This window comes from Mirounga leonina, unplaced genomic scaffold, assembly GCF_011800145.1.
Source record: "Mirounga leonina isolate KUSES-001 unplaced genomic scaffold, KU_Mleo_1.0 Mir_101046, whole genome shotgun sequence".
NCBI lineage: Eukaryota > Metazoa > Chordata > Mammalia > Carnivora > Phocidae > Mirounga > Mirounga leonina.
The window spans coordinates 786,956-804,768 of NW_023270055.1; positions in this window are offsets into that span (position 1 = coordinate 786,956).

Sequence of the window (17,813 nt, forward strand, 5' to 3'; positions counted from 1 at the left end):
ATCCTGCAAAACTATAATATAATATGCTATGCAAGATACGGATAGTGATACACTCAATATACAGAATGTTGCTTTCACCACTTGGATCCCTCATGTTGCCTTTTAATACTCAAATCCATACCAATTTCTGCCTTCCCAGTCCTTGACTATATATTCTCTGTTCTCTGATTTAGCCATTTTAAGAGTATTCTAAAGGGAACCTACTACTTTTTGATAAGGTAGTTCTTTATACATAGGTATGTCCAGGTTGTTGGCATGTATCAGCTTTCTGGTTTTGTTGTTAAGTAGCATTCAAGGTACGGATGTACCACAATTTAGCCATTCGTCCAATGAAGAAAACCTGCATGTGCTGTTTGAACTATGCTAAATAAAGGTACGGTATTCAGCTACAGGTGTTTGGGTGGACAGAGCTTTTATTTCTATGGGATAAATGCCTAAGAGGACAATTGCAGGGTTATATAGTAGTTGCACAGTTAGTTTAAAATAAATTTTTCTTCCAGAGTGTACCATTTTACATTCCTTTAAATTTTGAGGACCTACTCCAGCTTTTTTTGTTTCGTTTTGTTTTTTTTTGTTTCATTTTGTTTCAAGTAATGAAGATTTCTTAGTCTTTTATTATCCTATTTTTGGTGCAGGATCTGTTTTTTTTTTTAAGATTTTATTTATTCATTTGAGACACAGACAGACATAGAGCAAGAGCAGGGGGAGAGGCAGAGGGATAGGCAGAAGCAGGCTCCCTGCTGAACAAGGAGCCTGATGTGGGGTTTGATCCCAGGACCTCGGGATCATGACCTGAGTCGAAGGCAGACGCTTAACCATCTGCCACCCAGGTGCCCTGTGATAACCTGTCTTAATTCTAATTGGTGTTTTGTGATTTTGTCCATATTTGTCAGTCTTGCTAGAGGTTTATCAGTATTTCCCAGTTTGTTTTGAGAACCAGAATTTCATTTTATTGATTTCTTCAGTTTTTCCGTTTTGTTGATTTCTTTTGTTACAACATTAATCTTACGTCATACTTTGGGTTTATATTAATGGCTGTTTTTTCTTTGTAAATGTAGGAACTTACATTTAATTCTTCTCTTAAATATTGGCAAATGTGAAAAATGCTCAACATTTCTTGGCATTAGGGAAATTCAAATCAAAACTACAGTAAGAAACTACCTCACACCAATCAGAATGGCTAAAATTAACAAGTCAGGAAATAGCAGCCGTTGGTAGGGAAGCAGAGAAATGGGAACACTCCTGCTCCATTGGTATGAAGGCAAACTGGTGCAGTTACTCTGAAAAACAGTATGGAGGCCCTCAAAAAATTGAAAATAGAGCTACCCTACAGCCCAGCAATTGCACTACTAGGTATTTACCCCAAAGATACAAATGTCATGATCCGAAGGGGCATGTGCACCCCAATGTTGTTATCAATGTCCACATTAGCCAAACTATGGAAAGTGCCCAGATGTCCATCAACAGATGAATGGATTAAGGATGTGGCATGCACGCGCACACACACACACACACAGGAATATTAGCCATCAAAACAAATCTTGCCATTTGCAACAATGTGGTTGGAACTAGAGGATATTACGCTGAGTGAAATAATCAGACAATTCTCACATCTCATGTAGAACTTTAGAAAGAAAACAGTATCATAGGGAAAGGGAAATATAAAACAAGACAAACCCATAAGAGAGACTTTTAATCATAGGAAATTGTTGCTGGAGGGGAGGTGAGAGCGGGGATGGGGTAACGGGGTGATGGGTATTAAGGAGGGCACATGATGTAATGAGCACTGGGTGTTATATACAATTGATTAGTCATGGACCTAGAATTTAAATAAAGCAGGTAGGGATCTCATTGAGCGTGGGAAAAGTCTTACTATACACATTTAGTACAATTATTTTTCAGTGCTTTAGCTGTGTTTCACATTTCGTAGGTTGCATTTTGTTTTACTCAGTTTTATGTAAAATTCCCTGTGGTCTTTTCCTCTTCTTAAAAAATACAATTGGGGCACCTGGGTGGCTCAGTTGGTTAAGCATCTGCCTTCAACTCAGGTCATGATCCCGGGGTCCTGGGATTAAGCCCTACGTCGGGCTCCCTGCTTAGTGGGAAGTCTGCTTCTACTTCTGCTGCTGCTTCCCATGCTTGTGCCCTTTCTCAAAAATCTTTAAGAAAATATATTTAAGGGGTGCCTGGGTGGCTCAGTCGTTAAGTGTCAGCCTTCGGTTCAGGTCGTGATCCCAGGGTCCTGGGATGGAGCCCCGCATTGAACTCCCTGCTCCACAGGAAGCCTGCCTCTCCCTCTCCCACTCCCCCTGCTTGTGTTCCCTCTCTCGCTGTCTCTGTCAAATAAATAAAATCTTAATATATATATATATTTAAAGTTGTGCTTATTTCCAAGCGTTTGGGTATTTGCCTAGTTATTCCTGTCTTGATTTCTACTTCAGTTCCATTTTAGTCATTGTATTGTTTATCACTTAATTTCTTTTAAATTTATTGATGTTTGCTTTATATTTCAAGATGTAGTTGTCTTTGCAGAACGAAGCAAAGGGGAGGTGTTGAAAAAATTGTATATTCTGCTTTCAGTAGGGGTATTCTGTATATTTTAATTAGTTCATTTGGTTGGTTGATTATAAATTGGGTGCAGACTTTTTATATCTTTGCTGACTTTCTGTATAGTTTTTTTTTTTTAAGATTTTTATTTATTTATTTGAGAGAGAATGAGAGACAGAGAACACGAGAGGGAAGAGAGAGGGAGAAGCAGACCCTCTGCTGAGCAGGGAGCCCAATATGGGACTTGATCCTGGGACTCCAGGATCATAACCTGAGCTGAAGGCAGTCGCCCAACCAACTGAGCCACCCAGGCGCCTCTCTGTATAGTAGTTTTATCAGTTGCTCTGTCATACTTTCTAAAAATACCCAACTTCAGGGTGCCTCAATGGCTCAGTCAGCTAAGCATCTGCCTTCAACTCAGGTCATAATCTCAGGGTCCTGGGATTGAGCCCCGCATCGGGCTCCCTGATCAGTGAGGAGCCTGGTGTACTCTCTCTGGCAAATAAATACAAATATAAATAAGTGAAATACCCAACTTCAGATTTGGGATTTGTGTATTTCTCTTTTCAGTTGTATTCCTTTTTATTTTCAAGCTCTTTTACTTGCTCCCTTAAACATGGTTTGATCTTTATCATTATGTCTCATCTTTCTTTTAAAACAATTTTCTTTGAAGTATACTTTATCAGGTACTCATATAGCAGCTCCCTCTTTTTTTTTATTTTATTTTATTATGTTATCTTAGTCACCATATATTACATCATTAGTTTTTGATACAGAGTTCCATGATCCGTGATTCATTGTTTGTGTATAACACCAAGTGCTCCATGTAATATGTGCCCTCCTTAATACCCATCACCAGACTAACCCATCCTCCCACCCCTCTCCCCTCTAGAATCCTCAGTTTATTTCTCAGAGTCCATAGTCTCCCATGGTTCATCTCTCCCTCCAATTGCCCCCTTCCCTTCCTACTTTTTTTTTTTTTAACATACAATGTATTATTTGTTTCAGAGGTACAGGTCTGTGATTCACCAGTCTTACACAATTCACAGTGCTCACCAGAAGACATACCCTCCCCAGTGTCCATCACCCAGCTACCCCATCTCTCCCACCCCCCACCATTCCAGCAACCCTCAGTTTCCTGAGATTAAGAGTCTCTTATGGTTTGTCTCCCTCTCTGGTTTCATCTTGTTTCATTTTTTTCCTCCCTTCCCCTATGATCCTCGATCTTGTTTCTCAAATTCCTCGTATCAATGAGATCATATAATTGTCTTTCTCTGATTGACTTATTTCCTTATCATAATACTCTCTAGTTCCATCCATATTGTTGCAAATGGCAAGATTTTGGGGTTTTTGATAGTAGCAGCTCCCTCTTAAAATTTTTTGTTTTCTGGGGCGCCTGGGTCGCTCGGCTGTTAAGCGTCTGCCTTCCGCTCAGGTCATGATCCCAGGATCCTGGGATGGAGCCCTGCATCAGGCTCCTTGCTTGGCAGGAAGCCTGCTTCTCCTTCTCCCACTCCCCCTGCTTGTGTTCCCTTTCTCGCTGTGTCTCTCTCTGTCAAATAAATAAAATCTTTAAAATAGGGGCGCCTGGGTGGCTCAGTCGTTAAGCGTCTGCCATCAGCTCAGGTTGATCCCGGGGTCCTGGGATTGAGCCCCGCATTGGGCTCCCTGCTGGGCGGGAGGCCTGCTTCTCCCTCTCCCACTCCCCCTGCTTGTATTCTCTCTCGCGCTGTGTCTCTCTCTCTATCAAATAAATAAATAAATAATCTTTAAAAAAAAACTTTAAATAAGTAAGTAAATACATGTTGAACTTTGTCACACGTCTTTTCTGCATCTATGGCAATGATCTTATGGTTTTTATCCTTTATTTTGTTAATGTGTGGTATCACATTGATTGATTTATGGATATTGAAGCAATCCCCGGAATAAATCCCAGTTGATCACAGTGAGTGACTCTTTTAATGTACTGTTGAATTGGGTCTGCTAATACTTTGTTGAGATTTTTGTTTGATTGGTTTTTGGCTTTTGTTTGGCTTTTTTTTTTTTTGCAGGGGGGGTTGTTTTTTAAGGTTTTATTTATTTATTTTAGAGGGAGAAAGCTTAGAGGGAGAAGGAGAGGGGGAATCCCAAACATATTCTGTGCTGTGCATGGTGCCTGAGATATGGTGCTCAATCCCTCGACCCTGAGATCATAACCCAAGCTGAAATCAAAAATCAATTGCTTAATCAACTGAGCCACCCTTTCTTAAAGGCGCCCCTTTCTTGAGGTTTTTTACATCTTCATCAGGGATATTGGCCTGTAATTTTCTTTTTAGGTGGCATCCTTGTCTGAGTTTGGTAACAGGGTAATGCTGCCCTCACAAAAGTATCTCAGTGGATGCAAAATAAGCATTTAACAAAATTAAACATCTTGTCTTGATAAAAACTCACAAGAAACAGTGTAAATGGACCATACCTCAAAATAATACAGGTCATAAATGACAAGCCCATAGCCAACATCATGCTCAATAGTGAGATGAAAGCTTTTCCTCTAGATTAGGAACAAGCTAAAGATGCCCACTTTCATTTTTTGTTCAACACAATATTGGAAGTACTACCAAGAACATTTGGACAAGAAAAGGAAAAGTCATCAGGATAATAAAGGAAGAAAAATTAATCTGTTGCAGATGGCATGAGCTTATATATAAAAAAATCCTTATGTTTATATATAAATACTATACACATACACACACATACAGATAACTGTCTTGTTTTTTGTTTTTTTTTAAGATTTTATTCATTTATTTGACAGAGGGAACAAAAGCAGGGGGAGTGGGAGAGGGAGAAGCAGGCTTCCCGCTGAGCAGGGAGCCCGATGCGGGGCTCAATGCCAGGACCCTGGGCTCATGACCTGAGCCAAAGGCAGCTGCTTAACAACTGAGCCACCCAGGCGCCCCACAAACAGATAACTGTTAATAAATATAAAAATATTTAAATATAAAATAAAAATAAAATAAAATAAAAATAATAAAATAAAAATAAAATTAAATATAAAAATATAATAAATATAAAAATAACAGAAATTTAGTTGTGTCACAGGATACAAAGTCAATATACATAATCAGTTGAATTTCTGTATACTAATAATCTATCAAAAGATATTAAAAGGGACACCCAGGTGGCTCAGTCAGTTTTGTTCCCTCTCTCACGGTGTCTCTGTCAAATAAATAAATAAATCTTTAAAAGGTAAATGTCTTTACTTGCCAAAATGATCTATAGATTCAGTGTAACCTTTATCAATATTTGAAAGGCTTTTTTTGGTAACAGAAATACAGAAAAAAAATCCTAAAATGTGTATGAAACTACAAAGGATCCATATAGGCAAAGTAATCTTGAAAAGATTAAGTAAGTAATCTTGAAAAGAACAAATTAGAGGCATCACAGTTCATGATTTCAAGCCATGTTACAAAACCGCAGTAATCAAAATAGTGTGTACTGACCTAAAAACAACCAACCAGTGGAGCATAACAGAGAGCCTGGAAGTAAACCCATGCATATATGGTCAATTAATTTATAACAAAGGAGCCAAGAATATATAGTGGAAAAAGGATAGTCTTCTTTATTTTTTTTTTCCCTAAGATACATTTATGTTAGGAAGAGAGAATCCTCAAGCCGACTCCTCTCTGAGTGTGGATTCCTTCATGAAGCTTAATACCAGGAACATGAGATCATGACCTGAGCCCAAACCAAGAGTGGTCTGCTTAACCAACTAAGCCATCCAGGTGCCCCAGGATAGTCTTTTCAATAAATGGTCTTGGGAAAATGACATCTACATGCAAAAGAATGAAACTGGACCCCTATCTTACACAAAAAATAACTCAAAATGGATAAAGACCTGAAGTCATAAAACTCAAAGCTGAGAAGTCTTGGTGATGATTACAACTGATAGCAATGTAAGGGCAACAAAAGCAAAAATAAGCAAGTGGGATTGCATCAAACTAAAAAGCTTCTGCCAAGCATAGGAAACAATCAAAATGAAAAGGCAATGTACTAAATAGGAAAAAATGTTTGCAAATTATGTATCTGATAACAAAAAATATATATATTAACTCATACCACTCAATAGCCAAAACAACCTGATTTAAAAATGAGCAAGGAACAGGGCCGCCTGGGTGGCTCAGTCGTTAAGCATCTGCCTTCGGCTCAGGTCATGATCCCAGGGTCCTGGGATCGAGCCCTGCATCGGGCTCCCTGCTCCGCGGGAGGCCTGCTTCTCCCTCTCCCACTCCCCCTGCTTGTGTTCCCCTCTCTCGCTGTGTCTCTCTCTGTCAAATAAATAAAATCTTAAAAATAACAATAATAATAATAATAATGAGAAAAATGGGCAAGGATCTGAATACATTTTTCCAAAGGTCATCCATATGCCAAAAAGTACAAAAAAGTTCAATGTCATTAATCCTCAGGTAATGCAAATCATACCATCAGGAAATGTCACCTCACAACACCTGTTAGAATACCTATTATGAAAAAGACAAAAGATATCATTCTGGTGAGGATGTGGATAAAAGGGAACCTTTCTTGTACATTGGTAAATATAAATTGGTACAGATACTAGGGAAAACAGTATAGAAATTTCTTAAAAATAGAACTACCATATCCAGTAATACTGCTGCTGGGTATTCAAAGGAAATAAAATAATTTTCTTTTTTTTTTTTTTAAGATTTTATTCATCCATCTGACAGAGACAACAGAAGCAGAGGGAGTGGGAGAGGGAGAAGCAGGCTTCGCACAGAGCAGAGAGCCCGATGCAGGGCTCCATCCCAGGACCCTGGAATCATGACCTGAGCCGAAGGCAGACGCTTAATGACTGAGCCATCCAGGCATCCCAAAATCCTTGTCTTGAAAAGAATCTATATCCCATGTACATCGCAACATGACATAGAATAGCCAAAACATGGGAACAACTTCAGTGTCCATCAAGAAATGAATAGATGAGGGGCACCTGGGTGGCTCAGTCGTTAAGCGTCTGCCTTCGGCTCAGGTAGTGATCCCAGGGTCCTGGGATCGAGTCCCACATCAGGCTCCCTCCTCGGTAGGGAGCCTGCTTCTCCCTCTCCTACTCCCCCTGCTTGTGTTCCCTCTCTTGCTGTGTCTCTCTCTGTCAAATAAATAGAATCTTTAAAAAAAAAAAAAGAAGAATGGATGAAAGTGTGCTATATATATGCACAATGGAATATTATTGAGCCATAAAAAAGAATGAAATTTGCCATTTTTGACAATGTGAATACACCTTGAAGACATTATGACAAATGAAATAAGCATAGAAATAGCTATGTAAGTGTTAATGGATATAATGGATATAATATAAAAAGATCTAATTTGTGGCATCAATAACAACTGGGGAAGAGGTAGTATATAGATGTAAAGGAAAAGAGTTTGTATGTGAATAAAGTTAACATGTTCTTGGTTTAAAATGGAATGTTACATGTTACATTCAAGATGTTTTCTATAATCTTCATGGTAGCCAAAGGAAAATACTTACAGAAGATATGAGAAAGGATGAGGTTGAATCAAGGTGTAGTGTAATTGCAAAAACAAACAATAGAGCACAAAGGAAGGCAAAACAAGAGGAAAATAGATCAAATAGCTAGAAAACATATAGGAACAATTTTCTAAATGACATAGTAATTAGTCATCCTTATCAGTAATTAAATATAAATGCTTTAAATTTTCAATTAGATGACATAGAATGGCTGAATGAATAAGAAACCAGATCTAGGGGTGCCTGAGTGGCTCAGCTGGTTAAGCGACTGCCTTTGGCTCAGGTCATGATCCCGGAATCCCGGGATTGAGTCCTGCATCGGGCTCCCTGCTCGGCAGGGAGTCTGCTTCTCTCTCTGACCCTCCCGACCCTCCCCCCCTCATGCTCTCTCTGTGTCTCTCTCTCTCTCAAATAAATAAATAAATAAATAAATAAATAAATAAATAAATAAATAAATAAATAAAATCTAAAAAAAAAAAGAAAAAGAAACCAGATCTAGTGATTTCCTGTCTATAATGAACTCACTTCACATCTGAGTACACATGTGGGCTAGACTGAATATGTAACAAAAAAATAAAAAGAACCTTCCAACAAAGAAAAGCCCAACACCAGGTGGTTTCACTGGGGAATTTTACCAAATATTTAAAGAATTAACATCAAATCTCAAACTGTTCCTGGGCTGCCTGCCTGGCTCAGTCAGAAGAGCATGTGACTCTTGATCTTGGAGTTGTAAGGTTAAGCCCCAGGATGGGTGTAGAGATTACTTAAAAATAAAATCTTTTTTTTTTTTAAGATTTTATTTATTTATTTGCAAGAGAGAGAATGAGAGACAGAGAGCATGAGAGGGAGGAGGGTCAGAGGGAGAAGCAGACTCCCTGCTGAGCAGGGAGCCCGATGCGGGACTCGATCCCGGGACTCCAGGATTATGACCTGAGCCGAAGGCAGTCGCTTAACCAACTGAGCCACCCAGGCGCCCCTAAAAATAAAATCTTAACAAACAAAAAACAAAAACCTCAAACTGTTCCCAAAAGTTTGAGTAGGGAATATGTTGAAACTCAGTTTATGTATTAATTTTTAAGTAATCTCTACACCCAACCTGGGGCTCAAACTTAGGAACCTGAGATCAAGAGTCACTTATTTCACCCACCCAGCCAGCCAGGCACCGGTGAAAATCAGTTTACCAGGCCTAAATTACCATTACCAAAGTTACACAAAATAACAAAAAAACAAAACAAGAAAATCCTCAGTAAAATACTAGTAAACCAAATTTAACAGTATTACAAGGGTTATATATAATGACTAAGTGGGATTTATCTCTGTGATGCAAGAATGGTTCAATACAGGAAATTCAAGGAAAGTAACACACTGCATTATTAGAATAAAGGAGAAGGATTACACAATTACCTCAGCAGACGCAAATTTTGATTTGACAAAATTCAACACATTTCCATCATTAAAAAAATACCATTAACAAACTAGGAATAGAAGAATACTACTTCAACATAGCAAAGACCATATATGAAAAGTCCACAACTAACATCATACTCAACAGTGAAGAGCTGAAAGCTTTAACTCTAAGAAACTCCCACTCAGAAACAAAACAAGGATGTTCATTTATGCCACTTTAAGTCAACATAGTATTGAACCCTGAAACTAATATAACTCTGTATGATAATTATGCTGGATTTAAAATAAAATAAATTCCTCAGGCCACGGTGGTGGCTCAGTCGTTAAGTATCTGCCTTAGGCTCAGGTCATGATCGCAGGGTCCTGAGATTGAGCCTGCTCAGAGGGGAGCCTCCTTCTCCCTCTCCTCCCTGCTCATGCTCTCTGTCGCTATCGCTGTCTCTTTCTCAAATAAATAAATATAATCTTAAAAATAAAATAAATTCCTCAAGTTCCATTGATTTCTGGCTTCCCAGTAGTTTTGGGTAATGGGAGGACTAATGGAATATTAGAAAACAAGAAAAGGAGACATACCAGTATTTTTTACTCTGTACCTCTGATCTTACTATTAGATTTTTTGCAGGATCTTCTTCATGGCTCCTTTTGTCAGACTATCTGTCCCATCAGTCTTAATTTATGCTACAAAATTCTACTGGGAATACATTTCAATGGATCTAGTTGCTCAGATGAACGCTTACATCTGAATTCTGGTAAAATTACCCAATGTCTCTCTTTCCCTAGAGGAGGGAGAATTTTTCTTCCATTGCTTCTCTCTTGGTTCTTACCATCCCCTATTTATGTTTTTACCACCTACAAAATCAATCCTATGTTAAATTCCCTCATATTCTAGAAGCAACTAGATATTTTCCTAATTGGATATTGGCTTACTATTGAAATTAAGAAAGTGATTTAAGAGAAGCAAAACTCTTCTTTATATATGGATATCAAAAGGAATATGCATTTCTACCTACTAAAGAAGCCAAATCAAGTAAATATAGCTATTAAAAATAATTATTGTACATCAACAGATTACCCAAATAATCAGTGAATTATCACAGGTTATTTCTCACTAATTATCTATCTATCTATCTATCTATCTATCTATCTATCTATCTATCTATCTATCTATCATCTATCTATCCCCAGCCAACCTCCCCTCCAGCAACCCTCACTTTGTTTCCTAGAGTTAAGATCTAGTGTACAGTTCTGTGAATTTAACAAAATAAACTTATGTACCCATGACCATAATCAGGATACAGAAGTGTGTCATCACTATAAACCTTCTTCATACTATTTTCCCCAACCCATAACAACCACTCTTTCTCAATTACTATGGCTTCACTTTTGAGAATGATTTTCAGAATATCAGTAAGTTATTTTTTTATTCCCACTCACAATTTATGATAGTTCAGTTTTTCTGCAGGCTTAGAAGCATTTGATATTTTTATTGTTTTTGTTTTATTTTTTAGTCTTTCTAAATAGGTATTCAGTGGTCATGTCTAGATGGGTATTAATTGGAGTAAGATAACTAAGGCAAAAGATTTAAGGAGGTACTCATGTGAGGCATTAGCATGTCAGGCATTAGTGAATGCTTTCTAAAATTTTTTACCATAAAAAAATAAAATAGAATTTTATACTACAGTTGCCTTCCTTCCTTATTGCAGTCTTGCTTTAGTCCCTACCTTGTTAGTGATATCTTAATAGTTTTAATATTTTCCTAATGACTGTTGAAATAATTGTCATGTGTTTGCCATCTGAAAATCACATTTGGTAGGATATCTGTTTGACAGGATTGTGTTTTAAGAGTTCTTTATAGGGGTGCCTGGTTGCTCCGTTGTTTGGTGCCTGCCTTCAGCTCAGGTCATGATCCTAGGGTCCTGGGATCGAGCCCCGCATCGGGCTCCCTGCTCAGCAGGAAGCCTGCTTCTCCCTCTCCCACTTGCCCTGCTTGTGTTCCCTCTCTCACTCTATCTCTGTCAAATAAATAAATAAAATCTTTAAAAAAAAAAAAAAGAGTTCTTTATATATTCTGGATACAAATTGATCAATGCATGTGGTTTGTAAGTATTTTATTCCCAGTCTGTTAACTTGTCTTTTCAGCCATTAAGACTATACTCTACAGAACAAAGATTTTTTGATGAAGTCTAATTTATCAAAATTTTTCCTCTTATGTGTTACATATAAGATCCTGGGTGACCAGCAATTGCACTACTAGGTATTTACCCCAAAGATACAAATGTCATGATCCGAGGGGGCACTGGCACCCCAATGTTTATAGCAGCAATGTCGACAATAGCCAAACTATGGAAAGAGCCCAGATGTCCATCAGATGAACAGATCAAGAAGATGTAGTGTGTGTGTATATATAGTAGTACATATATAGTAGTATATGTATGTCATGTATATATATACTGTATATATATATATATATATATATATATATATTTCACACATTGGAATATTACTCAGGCCCAAAAAATTGAAATCTTGCCATTTGCAACGATGTGGATGGAACTAGAGGGTATTATGCTAAGCAAAATAAGTCAATCAGAGAAAGACAAATACCATATGATTTCACTCATATTTGGAATTTAAGAAACCAAACAGAGGAGCATAGGGAAAGGGAGGGAAAATTAAAATAAGATTAAATCAGAGAGAAAGACAAATCATAAGAGACTCTTAACTCTAAGAAACTGAGGGTTGCTGGAGGGGAGGTGGGTGGGGGGATGGAGTAACTGGGTGATGGGCATTAAGGAGGACACAGGATGGAATGAGCACTGAGTGTTATACATAACTAATGAATCACAGAACTCTACCTTTGAAACTATAATACACTATATGTTAATTAATTGAATTTAAATAAGTTTAAAAAAAAGATCTTGGGTCACAATATTTTCTCATATGTGTATAGACCTTTGATCCATTTGAGGATTTATTGTACAAAGTGGAAAGTTTAGTCTAAGACTCATTTTTTTCTCCCTATAGATTTTCAATTGTTCCAAAACCGTTTGTTGAAAAGACTATCCTTTTTCACTGAATTGCTTTGAATCTTTGTTAAAAATCAATTAGCCAGGTTCTTTTTTTTTTTTTTTTTTGATTTTTTATTTATTTATCTGAGAGAGAGAGAGAATGAGATAGAGCATGGGAGGGGGGAGGGTCAGAGGGAGAAGCAGACTTCCTACTGAGCAGGGAGCCTGATGTGGGACTCGATCCTGGGACTCCAGGATCATGACCTGAGCCGAAGGCAGTTGCTTAACCAACTGAGCCACCCAGGTGCCCCTAGTCAGGTTCTTTAATAAGTCAAATGTAGAACTACCATATGAGTCAGCAACTTCACTCCTGGATATATACACTAAAAAATTTAGGACAAGTTTTCCAAAAATTACACACAAATGTTTATAGCAGTACAACTTACAGTAAACACAAGGTAGAAACAATCTATTATCCATCAGCTGATGAAAGGATAAACAAGTATTATTCAGCATTAGAAAAGAACAAAATTTTAATATGTGCTAAAATATGAATGAACTTTGATAACATTACATTAGGTGAAAAACACAAGACCAAAAAAAGTCACATATTGTGTGATTCAATTTACATGAAATATTCAGAATAGGTAAATCCATAGAGACAGAAAGCAGGTAACTGGTTGTCTGGAGCTGGCAGGGAGGTGCTGAAAGAATTGATAGCTTGGTAAGTACATGGCTCCTTTGAAGTGATGAAAATATTCTGGAATTGGGGCGCCTGGGTGGCTCAGCCGTTAAGCGTCTGCCTTCGGCTCAGGTCGTGATTCCAGAGTCCTGGGATCGAGCCCCACATCGGGCTCCCTGCTCGGCGGGAAGCCTGCTTGTCTCTCTCCTACTCCTCCTGCTTGTGTTCCCTCTCTCGCTGTCTCTCTGTCAGATAAATAAATAAAATCTTTAAAAAAAAAAAAAGAAAGAAAATATTCTGGAATTAAATATGGTGATAGTTGCACAACTTTGTGAATGAACTAAATGTGCATTATGGTAAAAGTCAATTGGCCATAAATGTGTACTTCTATTTCAAAATTGTTCTTATGAGGATAGTTATTTTGCATTTCCATATAAGAATCACCATGTGTATATTTATAAAACTTTTGTTGAGGTTATGACTGGAATCTCATTATCTATATGCATTCATCTGGAGAGAATTTACATCTTATATTGTGTCTTTCAACCCATGAATACTCAATGTCTCACCATTTATTAGAGCATCTTTCATTGTTTTCATCAATATTTCAAAGGTTTTTTTGTTTTGTTTTGTTTTAAAGATTTTATTTATGTGACAGAGACACTGTGAGAGAGGGAACACAAGCAGGGGGAGTGGGAGAGGGAGAGGCAGGCTTCCCACTGAGCAGGGAGCCCAATGTGGAGTTCGATCCCAGGACCCTGGGATCATGACCTGAGCTGAAGGCAGATGTTTAACGAGTGAGCCACCCAGGCGCCCCAAAATTTCAAAGTTTTGAGTATTCTGAGGTTCTGTATTTTGTAAAAACATTTTGTGAAAATATTTAATTATTGATAGCATTATCATTGGCACTTTTTAAAGGTTTGATGCTCCTCATTGAATATTTTTATTATAAATATGATTTTTATGTGTTGAATTTATAGCCCAACATTGCTAAATTTACTTAATAGTATTAGGAATTCTCTGATGGTTTCCTTTGGATATCATGAGCCAGGTCAGCAACTGTTCTAAGTCCTCCTTGCAGATGAAATTGGAAATGTTGAAGTAGTAGATCTTGAGGTCCCTGGGAGCCAACTTGCAAAGCATGCAAAACATGTCCAGGAAGTCATTGAAGGTGAAGTTCCCCTCACTGTCCTCTGAAAAAGGCTCTACAATTCTTTCTTCGAAGGGTTCTCCCAGAGCTCCAGCATCTGGATGATGAGACTCACCAGCACATGGACAATGGGGCTCTTCCATAGTCCATTGGGATGAGACTGAGAGCCAGCCTGTAGAATCTTGCTTATAGCCTGATGATGTCCTTCTTATTGAAGAAGGTATATTCCTGATAGTTGACAAGCTGCTCCTCTGTGTAGATGGTCTGTGTGTTGTCCATGGTGCAGAACCAACCTGTGGCCACGCAGAGGAAAGAGCTAGATGGCAAGTGGAGTTGGGAGAGGCCAGAAGACCTTATCAGGCGGCACCCCCTTTCTACCCTAGGAGACACTACTTTCCTTTTCATTAGCTTGTAAATTTTCTACTTCATTTTTTTTCTATATATTCTAAGTATTTCAGAAGAATTTCTTTCATTTTCTTTAAGAGTGTTTATGATTGCATTGGAGCATTTTTATTATAGAGTCTTTGAAGTCTTTGATTTTAATTTTGTTTGATTTTAAAACTTGGTTTTTTTCTAGTTCTGTGAAAAATGTCATTGAAATATTTTTTAAAAAGATTTATTTATTTGAGAGAGAGAGAGAACACAAACAGACAGAGGGGAAGAAGGAGGAGAAGAGAAATAAGCAGACTCCCTCTTGAGCAGGGAGCCCAATGTGGGGCTCGATCCCAGGAATCTGAGATCATGACCTGAGCCGAAGGCAGACACTTCATCAACTGAGCCACCCAGGCACCCTGAAAAATGTCATTGGAATTTTGAGGGATTTTGTTGAATCTGTAAATTGCTTTAGATACTTGAAATATTTTAACAATATTAATTTTCCTAATCCATGAACACAGGATATCTTTACATTTATTTGTGTCTTCAATTTATGTCTTACAGATTTGGATATGCAAATATTTCACTTCCTGGGTTAAATGTATTCCTAAGTTGCTTTTTTTTTTTTAAGATTTTATTTATTTATTTGACAGCGAGGGACAGAGCAAGAGAGGGAACACAAGCAGGGGGAGTGGGGGAGGGAGAAGCAGGCTTCCTGCTGAACAGGGAGCCCGATGTGGGACTCGAACCCAGGACTCTGGGATCATGACGTGAGCTGAAGGTAGATGTTTAATGACTGAGCCACCCAGGTGCCCCTATTCCTAAGTATTTTATTCTTTTTGATGTTGTTATAAATGGGCTTGTTTTCTTGACTTCTTTTTCAGATAGAGCATTGTTAGTATGAAGAAACACACTGATTTTGGTGTGTTGATTTGCGTGTGGCAACTTTACTGAATTCATTTATTAGTTCTAACAGTTTTTTGTTGCGTCTTTAAGATTTTCTTTTCTTTTTTTTTAAAAGATTTTATTTATTTGACAGAGAGAGACACAGAGAGAGAGAACACAAGCAGCGGGAGTGGGAGAGGGAGAAGCAGGCTTCTCACGGAGCAGGGAGCACGATGTGGGGCTCCATCCCAGAACCCTGGGATCATGACCTGAGCCGAAGGCAGACGCTCAACGACTGAGCCACCCAGATGCCCCTTTAGGATTTTCTACATATAGGATCATATGATCTGCATACAAATATAGTTTTAATTCCTCCTTTCTGATTTGGATGCCTTTTCTCTCTTTCTTTTTTTTTTAAGATTTTATTTATTTGCGAGAGAGAGAATGAGAGACAGAGAGCAGGAGAGGGAGGAGGGTCAGAGGGAGAAGCAGACTCCCTGCCAAGCCGGGAGTCTGATGCGGGACTCGATCCCGGGACTCCAGGATCATGACCTGAGCCGAAGGCAGTTGCTTAACCAACCGAGCCACCCAGTTGGATGCCCTGGATGCCTTTTATTTCTTTTTCTTGCATAGTTGCTCTGGCTGATACTTGAAGTTGAAAAAAATTGAGATGTTGAATATGAAGCAGCAAATGTGGGCATCCTTGCTTTGTAAGGGATCTTAGAAGAAAACCGTTCAGTTTTTCCCATTGATTATTATGTTGCCTGTGAGTTTTTCATAAATAGCCTTTATTATTTTGATGTAAGGTACTCCCAAACCTATTTGTTGAGGGTTTTTATGATGAATCAGTGTTGAACTTTGTCAAATGCTTTCTCTTTATCTATTGAGATCATCATGTATTTATCTCATTCTGTTAATGTGTATCACACTATTGATTTGTATATGTTAAATCAAACTTGCATCCCAAGGATAAATCCACTAGGTCATGTTGTATAATTTTTGATGTGTTACTGAATTTGGTTTGCTAGGATTTTATTTTTTGCATCGATGTTCATCAAAGATATTAACCTGTAGCTTTCTTCTCTTGTGATATCTTTTTTTTTTTAAGGATTTTTTTTTTAAGATTTTACTTATTTATTTGAGAGAGAGAGAGCGAGAGCACAAGTAGGGGGAGTGGCAGAGGGAGAAGGAGAAGCAGGCTCTCCTCTGAGCAGGGAGCCCGATGCAAATCTTGATCCAGGATCCTGAGATCATGACCTGAGCTGAAGTCAGCTGCTTAACTGATTGAGCCACCTGGGTGCCCCTCTTGTGATGTTTTCGTATGGTGTTGCTATTAGGGTAATGCTGGCTTCAAAAGATCAGTTTGGAACTATTACCTTTCCTTCTGTTTTCCGAAAGATTTTTAGAATTGTTATTAATTCTTTGAATATTTAGAAGAAGCCAGCTGGGGCACCTGGGTAGTTTAGTCGTTAAGCATCTGCCTCTGGCTCAGGTCATGATTCCAGGGTCCTGGAATCGAGCCCCGCATTGGGCTCCTGGCTCAGCGGGGAGCCTGCTTCTCCCTCTCCCACTCCCCCTGCTTCTGTTCCCTCTCTCACTGTGTCACACTCTGTCAAATAAATAAATAAATCTTAAAAAAAAAAAAAATAGAAGAAGCCAGCTGTAAAGCCATATCTGGTCCTGGGGTTTTCTTCTCTTTTCTTTTTTTCAAGGATTTTATTTATTTATTTGTCAGAAAGAGAGTACGCACACAAGCAGGGCGAATGTCAGGCAGAAGGAGAAGCAGAGTCCCTGCTGAGCCGGGAGCCAGATGCCCAAGTCAGTCCCAGGACCCCGGGATCATGACCTGAGCTGAAGGCAGACACTCAACAACTGAGCCACCCAAGTGTCCCATCTTTTTTATATTGGAAGCATACATTTTAATGTCTCCTCGTTCATTTCTGGTTTTAATTTTTGGGTTCTCTTTTTTCCCTAGTAGAACTAAGAGATTGTTGATTTCCTTTCTTTTTTTTTTTTTAAACCCAATTCTTGGTTTTGTTGACTTATTTCTGTTGTTTTTCAATTCTCCATTTGCTTTACTTCTTCTCATTTTATTTCTTCTTCCATCTTCAAACTTTGGCTTCATTTTATGTAGCAAGTAGTAGGAACTAAAATATTTGCCTGTAAATCTTTTAGAGAAAGAGTCTTAAGTTGTTTGAAGACTGGCTTTATACTGCCTGAGTTCTGGGTTAAATGGGA